The sequence below is a fragment of the Ranitomeya variabilis genome, chromosome 1 (genome assembly GCF_051348905.1).
Source record: "Ranitomeya variabilis isolate aRanVar5 chromosome 1, aRanVar5.hap1, whole genome shotgun sequence".
Taxonomy (NCBI): domain Eukaryota; kingdom Metazoa; phylum Chordata; class Amphibia; order Anura; family Dendrobatidae; genus Ranitomeya; species Ranitomeya variabilis.
Genome location: NC_135232.1, coordinates 147,062,007 through 147,079,702, shown reverse-complemented (window position 1 = coordinate 147,079,702; position 17,696 = coordinate 147,062,007).

Sequence of the window (17,696 nt, the reverse complement as noted above, 5' to 3'; positions counted from 1 at the left end):
CCTGTTTGTGTCCTTGTCTGCTGCCTTTCCCACTCGGCTGTGCGTATCCTTGAGTCCACTCCCTCTGCTCTGCTCGCCGCAACCTGTGGCTCCGCTCTGCTTGCCGCAACCAGCAGCTCTGCTCCGCTCTGCTTGCCCCAAACTGTGGCTCTGCTCCACTCTGCTCGCCGCAGCCTGCAGCTCTGCTCTGCTCACCACAATCTATGGTTTTGCTCTGCTTGCTGCAACCTGCGGCTCTGCTCCACTCTGCTCGCCGCATCCTGCGGCTCTGCTCTTCTCACCACAACCTGTGGTTCCACTTTGCTCTGCTCACTGCATTCTGCGGCTCTGCTCTACTCCCATCTTGTCTCCTGTGGCTCTGCCCTGCTCTCTGCATCCTGCGGCTTTGCTCTTCTCCCACGTGTGTCCTTGTCCTTCTAGTCTGTACTGGTTCCTTTCATTTCCTGTCTCTCCAGTTTGTACTGGTTCCTACCTGCTCTCTTATCCTATTCATACCTGCCTGTGTCCCTGTCCTACCCATAACGGTCCCGATTCTTCCAGTGTGTTCCGTGCCCGTCTGCCTGCCAGAGTGCCAGCCATGCCCGCCTGCCAGAGTGCCAGCCATGCCCACCAGAGTGCCAGCCATGCCCACCTGCCTGCCAGAGTGCCAGCTGTGCCTGCCTGCCAGAGTGCCAGCCAAGTCTGCCTGCCTGCCAGAGAGCCAGCCGTGCCCGCCTGAGTACCAGTGGTGCCCGTCTATACTTGCTTGCACCAGTCAATAGACTTCCGTTCCCCAGTGGGATCAGCTGCTATGGCCAGACACTGCCCTGGAGTGGTACCTGGCAGCTACCTGCCACACAAGCCTGACCTCACCACTAGAGGCTCCAGTAAACACCAAGGTAGCTGCTTAGTCACGCCCCTCCAGGGTAGCCTGGTTTATGGCACAGTGGGGCCACAATCCTCGCTCCCGCCACCCAGTCTGGGTGCGAGTGTTACAGGTCCTTTCTCTCCTGTAGAGTGTAAGCTGTCATGGTCAATGTCGTTTTCCCTCTCTTCCCTCCCGCATGTGTATTTTCTGAGCAATTACAAGCTTTTCAATATTAAGATTCACGCAAATTTATTTGCAGCCAAAGACGTAACTGCTATAGAGGCAATTGCACCCGGGTCCTGAAGCCTAGGGGACCTAAAAGGCCATGTGGAAAGACTATTGCTATTAAAGACCTGTAATAATGTTCAATGTTTGCTCTGTTCAAGATTTTGCATTGGAGCCCATGAACTTCAAATTATGTAACTGTTTGCAGCTAACCAAATTTTGGAGCAAAATTCTGCAAAGTCAGCCAATTTAAATTTCAAAAGATTTGCTCATATTTACAAGTAACCCAATTTAGCTAAATGAGGCAGAAAATCTTCAGCATCAAGCATGCATCCGATACTGATTGTGGGAACTTAGTTTCAGCTTTAGTTTTTCTTTTTTAAAGCTGTGGTAGAGAGAGTCTAGAATTTATATGAATCAGCAAACTATCAAATACCAATTTTCATCAGACATAATCTGAGTACATGTTGACTGTACAACTGAGATGTCAAAACTGGAACGCACCACATGGCTTCATTTTATCATACAAAAATCACAAATATGTCCACGAACAAACTAGTTCTACAATGATTCATTTGATTTACGTTGCTATAGAAACAAACTAAACTATATTATGTTCAACATAGGCAATTTGAATCACACAAATTGTTATATGTACAAGCTGCTCACCATGTTAGGGTACTGTCACACTATACGATTTACCAACGATCACGACCAGCGATATGACCTGGCCGTGATCGTTGGTAAGTCGTTGTGTGGTCGCTGGGGAGCTGTCACACAGTCAGCTCTCCAGCGACCAACGATGCCGAAGGCCCCGGGTAACCAGGATAAACATCGGGTTACTAAGCGCAGGGCCGCGCTTAGTAACCCGATGTTTACCGTGGTTACCAGCGTAAAAGTAAAAAAAAACAAACAGTACATACTTACATTCCGGTGTCTGTCCCCCGGCGTTCTGCTTCTCTCCACTGTGTCTGCGCCAGCCGGAAAGCACAGCGGTGACGTCACCGCTGTGCTCGCTTTCCGGCCGGCCGGCGCTCACAGTGCAGAGAAGCAGAACGCCGGGGGACAGACACCGGAATGTAAGTATGTACTGTTTGTTTTTTTTTACTTTTACGCTGGTAACCACGGTAAACATCGGGTTACTAAGCGCGGCCCTGCGCTTAGTAATCCGATGTTTACCCTGGTTACAAGCGAACGCATCGCTGGATCGCTGTCAAACACAACGATCCAGCGATGACAGCGGGAGATCCAGCGACGAAAGAAAGTTCCAAACGATCTGCTACGACGTACGATTCTCAGCAGGATCCCTGATCGCTGCTGCGTGTTAGACACAGCGATATTGTATGGATATCGCTGGAACGTCACGGATCGTACCGTCGTAGCGACAAAAGTGCCACTGTGTGACAGTACCATTAGAGTATCCCGGGAGGAAGTTCACTGATAACTTACATGATAAAAACCTCCTAAGCAGTATTAGAGGTTTTGGTTGATCTACTGATATTGATTTGTAGTCACAGTTATAAGCATAATATATATTTTTTATATGTCTTTTCCGCAGGTTTACATTTGCAAAATGACCAAAAAGTGTCATAGACAGAAGAAAAGAATAATGATTATTTTTTTATTGTACATACAGTAATTAAAATAGCCACAAGGCTAAAATATTTTAGACAACATACCAGATCATAAGGCAATAGTATAGACATAAATTACATATGGAATGTAAATATTAAATCCAATGAGAAAATAGCCAAGCCAGTAAGCTTTTCTTCTATCTTTCAATTCAATATAAATACTATACTGTATATACAGTGCCTTGCGAAAGTATTTGGCTCCCTGGAACATTTCAACCTTTTCCCACATATCATGCTTCAAACAAAGATACCAAATGTAAATTTTTGGTGAAGAATCAACAAGTGGAACACAATTGTGAAGTTGAACGAGATTTATTGGATATTTTAAATTTTTGTGGAAATTCAAAAACTGAAAAGTGGGGCTAATGATGCACTAGTGAGTGTGTACAACCTTTTAGCCATAACATTAAAACCATTTAATATATTAATATGAATGCGATGACTCAAGTTTCCTAGTCGAATATGTCCAGAGCCTCACACTGCTCATGTCACTTTGCCTTCTTGTCACATAGCATCTCTTCCAAGGTAAACAAAGCACACGTACCAGGCTAGGCAAAGGCATCAAGCTCCATGGTCCAATTCTGGTGCTCCCTTTATCATTCTTGGTGCTTTTGGTGGTAGACCAGTGTGATATTTATACTTTGACTAGTCTGTGACTATGCAGGAATATACTACACAAGCTATGAGTTTGGCTAGCACTAACGTTTTTCAGCAATATGAGCTACAAAAGCTCTTTTGTAGGATTGGACCAAATGAGTTAGTCTTTATTCATCAAGCACAGCAATGTGCTTTGGACATCCATGTGCTTGCCACAGTTTATCCAGGTTGTCCTTTGTTGGACAACTTTAGATTAGTATTTGCCACAGCACGCCCTAACCATCCAACAAGTCCTGCTCCTTCGGAGCTTTATTGTATTTGTTTGGGGATGCTGGAGTGATGTCATGTTGCACTGTGTTACTTTACATTTTGACATTTCTGGGATGTAGCAGCAAGTCGATATGTGGGCTTACTTTATTATTGCACGTCTGGGGAGGTACCAATATCAACAGATAATCAATATTATTCACTTCAATGTTATTCACCAATGCAAATATGTTGATCCGTTAAACACTCCGCACATGGATGACATCCTAGTTGAGTCATGGCTCTGGGTCAGCCTACTTTCCATGCTAGTCTCAACAACCTGTACATCCTCAATAATGCTTATTGTATCCCGCTTTCTGTTTGCGCTATCTACAGTATAACCCTTTTTGTACAACCACCCTAGTTTAAAAGATCCTTAAAAGTCTAACTATTCATTCCCCTTGACCCTCCCCATTGAGGTTCTGCCTGTTCTTACCTTAGAGGCTCTAGCCGACAAAGAAAGCAGCACAATTCCGCAGGAACCTGAAATCCTCCTTTCTGTCTTTCTATTGATGCCTGTGGCACTGGTAGTATTTCTGAGTCAAACACCTTGGAGGTCCTGTCATTGGCACCAATGTGTACCATGACTGCTGAGTTTTCCAAACCCACCCATCAATCTGTCTGTCAGCAATATGCCGGACCCAAGCATCTAAAAACAAACGGTAAAGCGCAAATAGTGTTTTATCTGATAGCCAAGTGGTATAAGATATTATATGCTCACCTGATAGGATTGTGACAGTCACAACACTTATAGAAGCATGTAAAAACCTGCAGCAGGATCACCAAGAAGCTACGATGCAATGAATGAAGAATACGATGATTCAAAGTCAGAGCTGCTCAAGGTTCCAAAAATTCGGACACACACAGAGGTAAAGCATGGACAATTAAAACCGCATTCATGCTTCACCTCCGTGTGTGATAGCATTTTTGGAACCTTGGGCAGCGCAGACTTTGAACCACCATATTCCTCATTCATTGCATCGAACCCTAGCATCTATCAGACAACATATTGTTCGTCATTCCCAATCTTGGCGGCAAATGATCCTGCCTGTCAGTATCTGCTCAGTGAGCTCTAAACTCCTCTTCAAGTAACCAATGTTCCTAAGCTATTCAAACTGTATATTTAGATTCATAACCTAGACTTCCAAATATACAACATGCTGGTTTGTGACATTGAGTATAGTTTACCTTCATTATGGTATGCTGTGTTGGATTGCATTGTCTATAATGAACTGTAAATATGTTGCACTCGAGTTGTGGTTAAACAAAGACAACCAAAATGAATTCGAAAAATAATCTACGTTTTTAACTTGATTAGCTGCTTTTTTAATGCCCCAATTTGCATTTTTTCAGGTGAAACATGTAAAACAAATTTAAATTAAACTTCGTAGCATTGCGAGCTAAGTGCAAAATTGCTCCACATTACTGTAAACATGTCTTGAGGATTTTTTCCAATGATGTTTTGATGAGTTTTCTAAAGTCAATGCAACCCCATCCTGTAAAAGCACCCTTATTTAATCCCTTTTAATTCAAGCAGGAGTGAAATTTCATCATGTTAGACAGTAAGTATAAGTATATACGAGATGTTATTCCACTGCAATGCAAATCCTCCCCTGAAATGAAAAGTCAGGAGCAGAATCCTTGTGACGGTGTATAAAATAGCTTATCTAACACCACACATCACTATTAACAAGCTGTCTGGATTATGGTTATGGTTATAGAGAATTGCTGCTCCCTTGACTGTCTTACTGTCTTATCCAATAACGATCTGAAGAATTTCAAATGTACACAATAAAAAAAAAAGTGGTAGCAAAAATCTGAACTTGTTCCGTACACTGTGTCAAGCATTAAAAATGCACATTATTCATTGAAAGTATCACAATATCTGCGCGACGGCAGGAAAATGAAATCATCTTACCCTTGTTATGTAATTCAGAGTGTGTTTTAACAATTGCAGCCACTGCACACAGTCACTTAGTGACGAAGAGCACTTTGGGTGTTGAACATTCAAAGAATACATATAGGTTCCATAATGAAGTTCCAAATGTGCACTTGTATTCTTGTTGAGCTCTATTTTCCTGTCCTTATAATGTATTCTTCACTTTCTGCAAATATTATGGCTTTGAGGCCATGCTGAGCCCCATGTTAGATTGTCTCACACAGCTCCAACAGATACAAATTGCCCTGTTCCACTGCTACACAATGCTTTTTTTTCTTTTTAAGTACAGTAATTGTAGTGTCTTCTCATGAAAAATGACAGAAATGGTTGCCAAGAGACTGAAAAACTGCCTGAAGTGTTTTGGAAATGGTGCTCCAAAAAGCTGCTAAGCAAATCTTGCAGAAAGAAATACTGCAGTTTCCTTGCAGCATTCGCACTGATTTGTTATATGTCCTTTCCTGCTCCTCCTCAGCTGTGAACTCTGTAATTTGTTTGCATGGCAGCTGGCCATATGGAAAGTTATCGGTTATAGGGAAAACATCGATATAGATAAGCTGTTTTTATTGCCAATTAGTTTGTTTCTCAATGTGCCTTCATTGCATTGATTTGTCTATTTTAATTGTGACATTACCAGATTAAACCAATGCCTCCTGTATTTCAGGAAACGTATTTAAAGATTTGGTAAAGTAATTAAACTAATGACAATATAATTAGAATTATAACTACACTACTCAGGATTGAAACTACAACACCAAGAAGGAAAAGTAAAAAAAAATTAAAAAATTACAGGATCGATTGACATGTTAGTGATATGGGAATGATGAAAAAATTGAAATTAGATTTTCAAATCATTCAAAACATCACAATTTATTCAGAATCCAGTATGAGTGCTGAGAATTACCCGCAATTACACACCTTGGCCGTTATCAACAACGTTAGTAATGGTTGTCTGAGGAATGTTCTGCCACGCTGAATGCACTTGGGAAAATCATCATGATCTGCTGCTGGGGCCTCCGCTTAAGCCACAAGAGCTGCTCACAGAAACAGGTGGGCTGGCATTGTTCTGTCGAAAAACAACTCCTGGGACGTTTTTGAAAAATGGCTATACGACTACTTCAACCACCAAATCAATGTAAGGCTGGTGTGAAGTTCCCTCATGAAGACCTTTTGGTTCTGCATGTTATGGTGGCATGATTAGACCATGGAGGCTGCTCACATTTGCATGATCATCTTGTGGCCTGGTGTTGTCAGGTTGAAAACAGTCTTCAAAAACACTAGAAACACTAAATCAACAAAACAACCAAATCAAAGGATTAGCATACCTGGAATGAGTGCTTCACCATTGTCTGCAGACACTTGGTACTGCATCTCTCACCGACTCTTTGGCAAACAAGCTTGCTTTGGGAACAACCAAAAATGTAACTTTTTGACTCATAGATCCAGCGCACCAGCTGCCATTTTTCTGCATCCCAGTTCATATGCTTTCATACATAGCTGAGTCGTTTAGCTTTGTTTCCATGTCAAAGGTGTGGATTTATGGCAGGAATTCTTACATGAAAAAACTCTTGGCCATACTTATCTGAACAGCAGATGGGAGTGGCAGGGTCCTACTGTTTGCTGCCATTTCTGAGCTGATGGCACTGCTAGATATCTGCCGATATTTAAGGGAAATAAACACGATGTGTCTTTTATCTGCTACCAAAAAGTAACAATTGAGTGGGCAACACCTGTATATTACTAGAGCGCTAACCAAAGTACGTGTAAGAGAAAAAAAATTAAAAAAAATGAAAGACCAGTACACAAGATCAGTTGAACATCCTAAATTTGAAAAGTGTAAATATTTAGTAACAAATCCAAAAGCCTAGACAAGACAAATAAAAAAAAATAAAGTGCACCCATTGTGTCAGAACCTATTTCCTAGGTCAAAAATAGGCACCGGGATACAACCCACATGACCGTCATGATTAGCAATAGAGCCATATAAATATAGTGGGTAGCGGAGATACAGTAATATGAATGGACAAAACCTCTAAAGTGATGTCAAGCAGTATTCAGTAAAAATAAAGGAGCAATGCACATGTACAGACAATAAGTAATGCAGTATCAATGGAATATATAAAAGAAAATACCCAATAACTGTACAATAAAGTGCTGTATGCAGTCACCCAGGTAAAATGGCTAAAAAAAAGTATCATATGGGAAAGAGGGCACCACACAAATCGCTCGTTCTGACACTAAATAGCCTTATATTGTAAAAGCGCAGCGTGTCCCAGGGGTCTGCAGAGCGGTGACCTCACTGAGAAGAGGAGCAGAGCTGCGCTGTATACCAAAGAAGATGGCAGTAGTTGAGTATAAAACACAATGATTTTAGATTTAGAGGAATGAAAAGTTCATGGGAGGGTTTCTTTAACTTTTTCAATGCCATTAAAAACAAATGAGTTAATGTTCCCGCCAGGTTATTCAACAAAATGTTTGGGAGCACCAGAATAGGAGGATTTTGGGGGCCAATATTGAATGTTCTCAAATTCTTTTCCTTAATTTACTTATGGGACATCCTATATATCTGGTTTTGCAAATATCACATTGTCGGCAATATATCACATGGTGTGTGTTGCAATTAATGAACTGTTGTATATTGCGACTCGCGCCATGTCATACTCTTTCTTCCTTTACCATGAAGATGTCTCCAAGAGATTCACCTCTCGTCTCAACAATATTGTACAGGGATGTGTTTGCTTACTTTAAATTCACTATATAGAAATTATTTATTAGCCAAAACTTTCCAAAAAGTCTCCGCCAGCCCCACTGATTGCTCCAGGTTCTGGTTGATATATTTTTATACATAGTAGATATTTTATGTAGTATTTGGCTAATGGATCAGACTATATTTCTGTCACTGCTCAGTGGTTTTATTTGATTGCCATATGACAATATTATTTTGAGGCTTACTATAGGAAGCACATTATACTTAATCTGTCGATATAAGTGTCTGTGACTTGGAATAATTATTATTTGAAGCTGAATATAACGTGTTGTTCACATATAAAAATATTTTTCTCTGCAGTGATATCACCGCTGCGCACATTGAGATGCTACAACTGCTTTGCTGAGCTCCCCAAGAGTTGTAAGATTTTGACAACACCTTGAGGTGTTGCATCCTGAAAGTCTATCACCTATGAGTAAATACTAAAATATTGAAATCAATGCACATAAGCTTGCTTGGTGTAAATAGCTTTTCCTACATTTTATATGTTTCTGACATAAAGCATAGCTCACAGCATTATGCAACTATAACAGAAAATTTAGGAGTGTGACAAACATTTCTGTACTGGCTATATCATTACCATTTTGCTTTCATGACCCTGGAAACTTCTTCAGGATATGTATGTAATCTGCACAGCGCAGTAATTCAGATTTACTTCTTAGTTTCTATGACACCATTAACTGCAAGAGAATAGAAGGTATGTAATGACTGTTCTAAGGTAAAATAACCTTCTAAATAGAGATTATTTAATAACAGTCCTGATTATTTTCAATGTATTTTAAGTTGCAATATTTGCTATATTATTAACTTAAAGGGAATATGTCAGCAGGTTTTGCTATGTAATCTGAGAGCAGCATGACAGCATGGGTCACTTATTGGGCTGTGTGCTGCTGTTTCACTACAGTGTTTTATCAGCAGGATATTATCACTACAGTACTAGGTGTCTCGTGCCTTCTAGTCAACTGCTCTATGTAACCCTGCCCTCACCACTACTTAGCAGGTTTCTGTTAGTGTAGAGTGTACACAGAGAGCTGCCAATCTGTGGTGGGGGCGGAGATATAAACAGATCAGCTTTCTGAGCACTGCTAGATTTGCAGCAGAGAAAGCTGTGATTGTACCAAAATGACAGCATGCAGACCAGCAAGTAACACATTGCTGGGAATCAGGGTCTTAACTTCTACATCATGTTACTCTCAGAAAACAGCAAAAATCTGGTGACAGATTCCCTTTAACAGGTTAATGGGCTTAAATGTACAAAAAATAGAAAACTATTCAATAATTTTAAAGAGAGAAGTATAGATAAGTCTATGGCTGTAAGACGTCTTATAATCATGATTATCTCCAAATGTATAACTTCTATATAATGTATAAAGTTATAGAGAAGACCTAATTCAAATTTTCCAAACTCTCATATTTTGAATTTTGTGACTACTTTCTTACCAATGTATTTGACCCTGCATTTCTTTGTTAGTTTAAAATGTACCATGAATAATAAGCTGTGATTAGCGTAGTTAATAAATAACACCATTTCTGGCCATATTTTTATAACTTGTGTTCTGCAATTTTCTCTAGGCAGGTCCATTTTTAGTTGTCTCTGAGCTAGAGTGTAAAGACTAGCTGCCATGAAGTCTTACATACACTGTATACAGAAATGTCACAAATTCTTACTTTGCTATCTCTACGTAGCATATTTGGGAGGAGTATCAGCATGGAGGACATTGTATAGCCGAACTGAGCAGCAGTAATGTACCTCTGATAGGAACCCATGCAGCACTATTGTGTGTAATGGCGTTAACTATTATAACGTTACTATAGGCACAGATGTTATTTAAAGATTACAGATTGAAATGACTATTAAGCAAAGTAAGTAATTAAGGTAAAAATGGAAGGTAACCAGTTCTTGAAAATTGTAACTTAGGCAAATTAACTATTAAGATGAAATTATTTTAAAACACAGATTTTGATGGAAAATGAATAGTGTTCTATGAAATATACAAATATCCTGAACTTTTTTCATCATGGTTGCATGTGTACAGTATATACATATACATATATATATAGTACGTTCCGGTGTCTGTCCCCCGGCGCTGTGCTTCTCTGCACTGTGTAAGCACCATAGCCGGAAAGCAGAGCGGTGACGTCACCGCTGTGCTCGCTTTCTGGCTGGCCGGCGCTCACAGTGCAGAGAAGCTGAGACGCCGGAGGACAGACACCGGAATGTGAGTATGTACTGTTTGTTTTTTTTACGTTTACGCTGGTAACCAGGGTAAACATCGGGATACTAAGCGCGGCCCTGCGCTTAGTTACCCGATGTTTACCCTGGTTACAAGCGAACACATCGCTGGATCGGTGTCACACACAACGGTCCAGCGATGTCAGCGGGTGATCAAGCGACGAAAGAAAGTTCCAAACGATCTGCTACGACGTACGATTCTCAGCAGGGTCCCTGATCGCTGCTGCGTGTCAGACACTGCGATATCGTAACGATATCGCTAGAACGTCACGAATCGTACCGTCGTAGCGATGAAAATGGCACTGTGTGACGGTACCCAAAGGCTTTGCACATTTACGTACATGCCTGTAGCAAAGGAACTCCAGGTTTCAACGTTTGTCTGGAGTTGAGATAACTGTCAGAAAGCCAGCTTCCCTGTTCGGTTATCTTTATTGTTCTACAGTCCTGGATCTGACTTCAGTCCTGCACCATCTGCCTGTGCTATCAGGTGCCATTGAGGAGCCGAGGAGGTGGCCGGTTGGGTGGTGGGTTCACCATCTAGCAAAGCCACCATAACCTCCCTCTTGTGCTGCTCCTCCTGTAGGGTGATATGATCATTGCCCATCTATTTATTATATACTTAATTTTGTTATTTAGACTTGTATTCCTGATATAGAGATTCACCTTCACTTGCTCCCAGCAGAAGATACATAAGATCAATGCCTCGATGAGGATGGATGATCTAATTTGAGAATGCAGTTTCTATTTCCAATGATTTTTAAAACTGAAATGAATACAACATTTCCTTCAGCAGACAGAAATCAGTGCTTGATGGAGCCTAATATTTTCTTACCTGCCTCTCTTTCTTCCGTTGTTTTTTGTGTTATTCACTCTTTCTGCTCTCTATAGGTCATTAATGTTCCTTCCCTTTTTTGCAGAAATGCATTACGTGCATCTCGTAAAGTCTTTCTTTCTATGTGACCCGCAAGCATTGGGATGCACACACTTTATAGCATTCAGTGGTTTTCATAGCAACTATGAACTGCAAATATTTGTTTCTCTTGTCTCATCTTTTCTAGTATGCCAATTGGGAAAGCAAGGAACCTCAATTAATATATATCATTAGTCTGTGGGTGTCCTTTTTATTTAACAAAACAGATGACAGCCATAGATAAGATAGGTAATTTTTAGTGATGAGCGAATATACTCGTTACACGAGATTTCTCGAGCACACTCGGGTGTCCTCCGAGTATTTTTTAGTGCTCGGAGTTTTAGTTTTTTTTGCCGCAGCAGAATGATTTACATCTGTTAGCCAGCATAAGTACATGTGGGGATTGCCTAGTTGCTACGGAATCCCCACATGTACTTATGCTGGCTAACAGATGTAAATCATTCAGCTGCGGCAAAAAAAACTAAAACTCCGAGCACTAAAAAATACTCGGAGGACACCCGAGCGTGCTCGAGAAATCTCGAGTAACGAGTATATTTGCTCATCACTAGTAATTATTCTAAATAACACTTATCAAAAATGCTGATAAGTGCCCCTAGTGCCACCCTAAAGGATCTGACTTTCTAGTAAAAATCAGGTCAGAATTTCTGGGTTGAGAGATCCTTGCAAGCAGACTGGGATTCCATAAGCCTCTGTGAATCCCTTTCAGTTTTTCACCCCTTCACCCCGAAGCCTGTTTTCATCTTCACGACCAGGCCAATTTTTCATTTCTGACCAGTGTCACATTATGAAGTCATAACTCTGGAAAATTTCAATGGATCCCACTGATTCTGATATTGCTTTCACGAGACATATTGTACTTCATGATAGTGGTTACATTTCTTTGATATGACAAGCACTTATCTGTGAAAAAAATGGAAATTTGGCAAAAATTTTGAAAATTTTGCAATTTTCAAACGTATAATTTTTATACCCTTAAATCAGAGCATCATATTGCACAAAATAGTTAATAAATAACATTTCCCATATGTCTACTTTACATCAGCACAATTTTTTAAACATAATTTTTTTTTAGGAAGTAATAAATTGACCAGCGATTTCTCATTTTTACAACAAAATTTGCAAAACCATTTTGTTTAAGGACCACCTCACATTTGAAGTGACTTTGAGGGGCCTATATGACAGAAAATTGACAAAACAATTTGTTGTGCAATTTATCTTGAGCATGCTGATACCCCACATGAGGGGGAAATGTACTGTTTGGGCACACAGCATTCACTTTTTGAATGTAAAATTTGTAAAATTGCTGACATAATTAGCAGACACCATGTCATGTTTGGAGAGCCCCTGATGTGCCTCAACAGTGGAAAAACCCCACAAGTGACCCCATTTTGGAAACTAGACCCCTTAAGGAACTTACCTAGATGTGTGGTGAGCAGATTGAACCCACATGTGCTTCACATAAGCTTATAACGTAGAGCCGTGAAAATAAAAAAAAATACATTTTTCCCAGATAAATCTTTTTTAGCTCCAAATTTTGCATTTTCATAAGGGTAAAAGAAGAAATTGCTCCATATAATTTGTTGAGAAATTTCTCCATAGTGTGCAGATACCCCATATGTGAAGGAAATCTACTGTTTGGGCACATAGCAGAGCTCGCAAGGGAAGGAGCGCCATTTGACTTTTTGAAACTAAAATTTACTGTAATAATTAGCAGATGCCATGTCACATTTGAAGAGCCCCTGATGTGCCTAAACAGTGGAAACCCAAGTGACACCATTTTGGGAACTAAACCCCTTTGGGAACTTGTCTAGATGTGTATTGAATACCTTGACCTCCCAAGTGTTTCACAGAAGTTTCTAACATAGAGCCTTGAAAATAAAAAAATAACATTTTTCTTGCACAAATCTTTTTAGCTCCAAAGTTTTGTATTTTCACAAGGGTAACAGGAGAAAATGACCTCAAAAATTGTTTTGGAATTTCGCCTGAATTGACCGATACCCCATAAGTGGTCGAAAACTACTTTTGAGGTACAGTGCAAAGCTCAGAAGGGAAGTAGTGCCATATTACAGTGCAGATTTTGCTGCATTGGTTTGAGGGTGCCATGTTACATAGCAGAGCCCCTGAGGAGCCAGAACAGCAGAACCCCCCATAAGTGACCCCGTTTTACAAACTAAACCTCTCAATGATTCATCTAGGGGTGCAGTGATTACATTGACACCACAGGTGTGTCACAGAATTGGGCAGTGAAGAAAAAATAATTTACATTTTCACCACCAAAATTGAGTGTTAGCTCCAAATTTTACATTTTCATACTAGGAAAATGGTAAAAATGTAACCAAAATTTGTCCCACGATTTCTGCTGAATGTAGAAACTCATGCTTCTGGAGACACACACCTGTAAATTAGGCGGGATCTCATCATTACAGAAATGCCGAACATGTGGGTGCTAAATGTGGTTTAGGCACACTGGGGCTCAACAGGGAGGGGGGCATTTGGATTTGGGAGCAGAGAATTTGCTGAATTTCTTTGGGGGTGAAGACTAGTGTTGAGTATTCCGATACCGCAAGTATCGGGTATCGGCCGATATTTGCTGTATCGGAATTCCGATACCGAGATCCGATACTTTTGTGATATCGGGAATCGGTATCGGTATCGCCACGCGACCAATCACAAACCGCGACGTCATCCAAAGTCTTTCAAGCGCTCATTCTTAGGAACGGAAGCTGCCGGTTACATCGGTAAGGTCCAGGCTGCGTCGGAGAGGTGAGTATATCAATATTTTTTATTTTTATTCTTTATTTTACACATTAATATGGATCCCAGGGCCTGAAGGAGAGTTTCCTCTCCTTCAGACCCTGGGAACCATACAGGATACCTTCCGATACTTGGTGTCCCATTGACTTGTATTGGTATCGGGTATCGGTATCGGTGATATCCGATACTTTTCGGGTATCGGCCGATACTATCCGATACCGATACTTTCAAGTATCGGACGGTATCACTCAACACTAGTGAAGAGTCATTTTGCTTTTCCAGAGATTTTGTGTCACCAGTAATGTGGAAGCCCCTATATTTCCGTTAACAGATGACAGACCTGAGTGGGGATTTGCTTTTTTGTGAATTGAGTTGAAACTTTTATTGGGAACATTTTACATAACATTTATGATCACATTTATCCGGCGCTCTATGCGGAGCACTTACATCGGGGTTTACAGCTAAATCTCTGAGTGACATGACAGATGAAACCCCCGATGGATCCATTCATTCATTCATTTATTATTTGAACTATGCAAAGGGGTTTGGGAACTTACACAGAGTACTGTAAAAGAAGCCTTAAAGGTGGTGGCCATACTTTATGTTGGGAAAACCTGTTGATAGGTTCCCTTTAAATAATGCAGCAGGTACAAGTGCTCCGGCTCCCATCACCTTCACCCTATGATGCCTTTGCAGGACACCGATGGTTTACTATGAAAGCTGGGGGCTGTTGAAGGCTGCTGTCACTGCTGTCTTGGACCTCCTCTGAAGGAGAAATGTAATTACACTATAACCTGCAGTATTGTGTTATTACAGTATATAGTATATACTGTATATGTGCAGTACTATAGTTAATTGTAATACTATAGTATTGCAGTATATAAGCAATGAGATGATTGAAAGCTTAAGTCCCTTAAGGAGACTAGAAAAAAATTAAGCAAAAAAAAAAGTTATTCAAGATATAAAAAATGAACATTTGAATCACCCCAACTCCACCCCTAAATAAAGAAATTAAACATATTTGGTATTGCTGCATTTGTAATAGTCTGATTTATGAAAATATAAAATGTATCCAATTGTTAAATGCAGTATCAAGAAATAAAATCTAAATGGCTGGATTTTTATGTCACCACTAGAGATGAGCGAATATGTTCAACTCCCTCCTTATTCTGCAAGCTATGGCGCTTACCAAATAAGCTGCAGAGGGACCCGGATACCTGCAGCGCTCCTGCTGATCAGCTGTCCGGCGCCGCACTGCATGTGTCACGGCTGTGTGACCAACAAACAGGCTCTCCATGCATGTATTGCGATTGTGAAACAGCCGTGACACATGCAGCTGCGGTGCCGGACAGCTGATCAGCAGGAGTGCTGCAGGTATCTGGGTTCCCTCTGCAGCTTATTTGGTAAGCGCTATAGCTTGCAGAATAAGGAGGGAGACAAACATATTTGCTCATCTCTAGTCGCCACATCTCCCTAAAAAATGCAACAAAAACAATCAAAATGGTGCATTTACCCCAAAATGGTGTTAAGGAAAACATTAGCTTACCACACAAAAGCACGACACAGTTCCATTGGCAGAAAAGAAAAATGCTCTGGGTGACACAAACCAACATTTTTTTTTTATTTTGCAAACATCTATAATTTGTTCCACCACTTAAATTAATTTAAAAAAACAGATGCAAGTTTGGTATCACCATAATCATACTCGCCTAGAGAATCAAGTTTCCAGAACATTTTCAAAATGAACTCTGTAAAAACAAAACCCCAAAACAATGGCAGAAATTGCTTATTTCTCACCATTTAACCGCACTTGAAATTTTGTTCCCATTATTCAGTACGTGATAAGGTAAAATCAGTCATGTCATTCAAAGTTATAACTCGTCCAACAGAAAACAAGTCCTGATACAGCTACTGTATGTTGACAGAAAAATTAAAAAGTTATGGCTTTTGGAAGAAAAAGAGGGGAAAAAAAACAAAACCACAAAAGTGAAAAATTTCACAGGCGTGAAGAGGTTACATTTATTAAGCATCAAATTATTAATTTGAAAATTGAGAAATGTGAAATAAAATATGACAGCCAAAAATGTAACGTTTGATTTTTCATGTATTAATAAGAAGGGCATATTTCTATTTTTGCGCTGACTTCTACTGGATTTGGGGATTTGCTTTGTAAATCTGATTATTTCTATCTACATGAAAAGATTAAGGTGTAAATAGAACGATTTTAAGCCTAAAGTAATGTTCCCTTTTTTTCTGGCCACAGCAAAGCTGCCTTTGGCTTTATCTGTCAGTTACACATCACAGGGCCTTTGTTTTATTTATTTTGTTTTTGACTTTCTGATGGGTTTATTTTATGTTCCTTCAGAATTATTTGAAAACCTTTTTATTGATACATTAAATTCATGGAAAGGAAAATAGCTTTATAACAGCTCAAAGGGTTTTGGGATTTTATTACAGCAAACTGTGTTTGCTATTTTCTTGACCACAAATTACAACACTTTTTCTATTTCTTTCTTTAACAGAAGATTTCCATGTAAATGTACTGACAACCTAAGCAAATATGTGTATGCAATAGTATAAGTGGTGCCTGCCTGCATCTCAAAAGGATGTTTCTTCACAAACCTATACAACAAAATAGGGTTATGCCCTATTAAGGGTTTAGTCCAATAATATTAAAAGAATTTTCTGATATCATTACCTGCATTTGGCAAAATGGCAAAAATTTAATGTGAAAAAATAACCTACTCTCACCTGTTATATCCTCCGCCGCTCCAAAACCATGACTCTTTTTTCCCTACCAGTCTTTATGTGTCAGCAGCAAAAATGTGCCAGATTATACAAGTGACCCTGCAACCAATTACGCCCTGACTTTCTCTGCAAAGCATACTTTTTCCATTGGAATATTCTATTTTCATAAAAGCTCCTGTTCTCTTGATTTTATGTCTAAATGTCTAACGAATGTGTTCAAAAGCACCTAGAGTAATAATGTATATTAAAAATGAAATCAGTGGTGAGGGGGTTGCTCACCTGATTAGATTGTGTATGTCACAACTCCAATAAAAGTCCATTGATTATTCAGCTGCTGCAGTCACATCTGCACATAAAGAGGGTCTACTTTTGTAGCTTCAGTAGAAGTAGGAGACAGATGTTCTGGTAGACCATGCTGCTGTGAAAAAGGAGTAGTTCCACATGTTCCACATCGGGCTCGTACCGAACAAATTCTCAAAACTGAACTACATAGGTTATGTTCGGTACGATGCTGAAATGCTTGGTGGAAAAGCTGTAGGGGAACAAACGTGCTAAAGACTAGAGTTGAGCAAATTTGTTCGGATTTGGGTCAGAATACGATCGTCAACGAATATTGTTTTTGCAATATTCGTGGAACACAGCCGAACATCATTAAAAGTCAATGGGAGTAGTAATTACCGAGTATGTTTGGAACCAATCATCAAACATGAATTTCGCA